Here is a 3,790-nt window from a genome sequence, read left to right as displayed (position 1 = left end):
AATTATTCATGGTATTATTGGTATGATTTATTTGTATTAACAAAAAATGTGTGCATCAGAGACTTTAGAAATTAGACATTTATGTTTGGGAAAGCCAGCCGTGTCTCATATCTGTATGTAACGTTTCAGCTGAATTTCCCTTTGCTTGTGCATCTTTTTCTCCACTGATTACAAAGAGTCTATCTTTTTCAGACTTAGACATGAGCAAGGTAATTCAGCTGTCAAATTAAGGGTCCTAAATTTTTGTGTTTACCTGTAGGTGTGTCCATGAGAGGTGGGAGTCACATTCAGTTGCCTAAGTGTAGGTATCCAGTACCATTCAAGTTATTCTTGATGATATCCTCCAATTATCATTTCAGAAGAGCACATGCCAGCCCAAGGTGCTGATATTGGATATCCTAGGCTACCTCAAACAACACTCTGATTAGACAACTGAATCAATTCCTGAGTGTCTCAACTTCCATAATCAACAGAATTACATCAGTATTGAAAAAAAGCAACAAAATAGATTCAAACTTGAATAAGCTGTCCACACATAGATCTGCTTCTGGGATGTCCAGAAATATTCTGTATAGCCCCTAGCTACCAGTTCAGAAGGGCAGGCATCCCTCATTCTGCATTGTCTACCAGTAGTTCACTGTTATTTCCAGTATCTCATGGTATCTCAACTGGTAGAAAGCAGATTTATGGGCAAGTAAGTCAACGCCTTGTGACATCTTATGACATGATTCAGTTGCTTGAAACAAATTTTAGACGCTCTTGGCTACACTATCTGGCCTCCAGCTGCTGTTCCAGAAGTGTTCAGGGATGCTATAAATCTTGTGTAATATTTGCCATCTCCATCTTGGCATCTCAGATATGCTAGGGTTTTTTAAGCAGCACTGCAGTCCACGTCTACCTGACTGAATCTTGCACTTATCATAGGGGAGAGGTTTCCAGCTCTCTGTAGCTATTCAGGCTTGCACCCATTTATGCAAGACCTGAAATATATTATACAAAATGGTAACAAGCTGGCAAAGTTTCTCAAAAATTATCTGAAATTGTGAGACAAGGAAGGGAATTTTCAAATTATGCTTTGGATTAAGACTGCAGTTTCTGGACACTTGGACAGTGGTGCAGAAAATGTTGTATTTATGCTTATTTTAAATGTGTTTATGACTGCAGCTTTAATTATGATCTTCACTAAGAAGGACCCTCTATCCAAGATTCATCCTTACAAAGTAATAATGTATTGATGAAGACTGTGCAAATACTGTCATTGGTAATGATAATGCATAGTGATTTTTTAGAAATGCTTATGCAGGCCAACTTACTGGCAATTCTGCTCAAAAATCCACATATACATTCATACCTTAGAAAACCATAGAGAGAATAGCAGATGGCTTTAAACTAGATAGGAGGGGGTAGGGGATGTCATAGAGACAGAGTAGACAACAAAACACAGGTTGGGTTGGGGGGCCTCCAGCAGGTGCATGCACCTCGGGATGTGCATTTGGGCCATGGCTATGGCAACCCCTGTACACCCTTCCTGGGAAACCTTCAGGCATGACCACCTCTTTAAAATGCATGTTTACCAATGCACACAGCATGGGGAATAAACAGGAGGAGCGGGAGATCTATGTGCGATCACAAGGCCATGATCTCACTGCAGTCATGGAGACATGGTGGGATAGCTCACACGACTGGAATGCTGCCATGGATGGCTATGTGCTTTTTAGGAGAGACGGGTCGGGAATGTAAGGTGGTGGAGTTGCTCTGTATGTAAGAGAGCAACTGGAATGCATCAAGCTCTGCCTAGGCAGGGAAGAGGAGGAGGCAGTCCAGAGCTTATGGGTGAAGATCAAAGGGCAGGCTAGCATGGTGACACTGCTGTGGGACTACAGGCCACCTGACAAGGAAGAGAAAGTTGATGAGGCCTTCTACCGACATCTGGGGGTAGCCTCATGATCACAAGCCTAGTTCTCACGGGGTACTTCAGCCACCCTGACATCTGCTGGAGGGACTACACACCAAGGCACAAACAGTCCAGGAGGCTCCTGCAGAGAATTGATGATAACTTCTTSTCACAGGTAGTGGAGAAGCCTACGAGGAAAGGTGTCCTGCTGGACCTTGTCCTTACCAACAGAGAGGGATTGGTTAGAGATGTGAAGGTTGGGGGCAGGGTTGGCTGCAGTGACCACGAGATGGTGAAGTTAAGGATCCGGCAGGAAAGAACTAAGGCAATAAGCAGGATTGCATCCCTGGACTTCAGGAGAGGCTCTTCAGAGATGTAATTGGTGGAGTCTCACGGGTTAAGGCCCTAGAAGGAAGGGGGGTCTAGGAGAGCTGGCTAGTATTCAAACATCACCTCCTCCAAGCTCGAGAGCGGTCCCTCCCTATGTGTAAGAAGTGCAGCAAAAGGGGCAGGAGACCTGCATGGGTGAGCAAAGAGCTCTTGGTCAAATTCAGACAGAAGAAGAAAGTACACAGAATGTGGAAAAGGGGACAGACTACTTGGGAAAATTATAGGAATGCAGTCAGAGTATGTAGAGATGTGGCAAGGAAGGCTAAGGCCCATTTGGAATTGAGTCTGGCAAGGGATGTCGAGGACAACAGGAAGGGCTTCTTCAAATACATCAGTAACAAGAGGAGGACTAGGGAAAATGTGGGCTCACTACTGACTGGGGTGGGGGCCATGGTGACAAGGGATACAGAGAAGGCAGAATTACTGAATGCCTTCTTTGCCTCAGTCTTCACTGCTAAGGGCAGCTCCCATGAATCCTGTAGCCTGGAGGCAAGGGAGAAAGTCTGGAGAAAGGAAGACTTTCCTTTGGTTGAGGATAGGATTAGAGATCTTCTGGGCAGGCTACACATCCACAAATCTATGGGCCCGGATGGGATGYACCCATGGGTACTGAGGGAGCTGGCGGATGTTGTTGCCAGGTCGCCCTCCATCATCTTTGAAAGGTCCTGGAGAACTGGAGAGGTTCACTGAGGCCTGGAAGAAAGCCAGCATCACTGTAGTCTTCAAGAAGGGCAAGGAGGAGGACCCAGTTAACGATAGGCCTCACCTCCATCCCTGGAATAGTGATGGAATAGCTCATTCTAGATGTCATGTCCAGAGATACAGAGGAAAAGAAGGTGATCAGGAGTAGCCAGCATGGATTCACCAAGGGGAAATCCTTCCTGACCAGTCTGATAGTCTTCTATGATGGAATGACTGGCTGGGTTGATGAGGGGAGAGCAGTGGACGTTTTGTACCTTGACTTCAGCAAGATTTTTGACACTGTCTCCATGGCATCCTGCTAGATAAGCTCAGGAAGTGTGGGTTAGACGAGTGGACAGTGAGGTGGATTGAGAACTGGCTGAAAGGCAGAGCTCAGACGGTTGTCATCAGTGATGTGAAGTGTAGTTGGAGGCCTGTGGCTAGTGGCGTCCGCCAGGGCTCAGTACTGGGTCCCATCCTGTTCATCTTCTTCATCAATGACCTGGATGAGGGGACAGAGTGCCTCCTCAGCGAGTTTGCTGATGATACCAAGCTGGGAGGAGTGGTTGACACACCTGAAGGCTGTGCTGCCATTCAGAGAGATCTGGACAGGCTGGAGAACTGGGCAGAGAGGAACCTCATGAAGTTCAACAAGGGCAAGTGTAGAGTCCTGCACCAAGGGAAAAATAACCCTAGGCACCAGTACAAGCTGGGGGCTGRCCTKCTGGAGAGCATCTCTGCAGAGAAGGACCTGGGAGTGCTGGTGGATGACAAGTTGACCATGAGCCAGCAATGTGCCCTTGTGGCCAGGAAGAGCAATGGTAT

This window comes from Rhea americana, unplaced genomic scaffold (genome assembly GCF_003343005.1).
Source record: "Rhea americana isolate MKP2758 unplaced genomic scaffold, rheAme1 scaffold_454, whole genome shotgun sequence".
In the NCBI taxonomy this organism is placed as follows: domain Eukaryota; kingdom Metazoa; phylum Chordata; class Aves; order Rheiformes; family Rheidae; genus Rhea; species Rhea americana.
Note: the sequence above shows the minus strand (reverse complement) of the source record.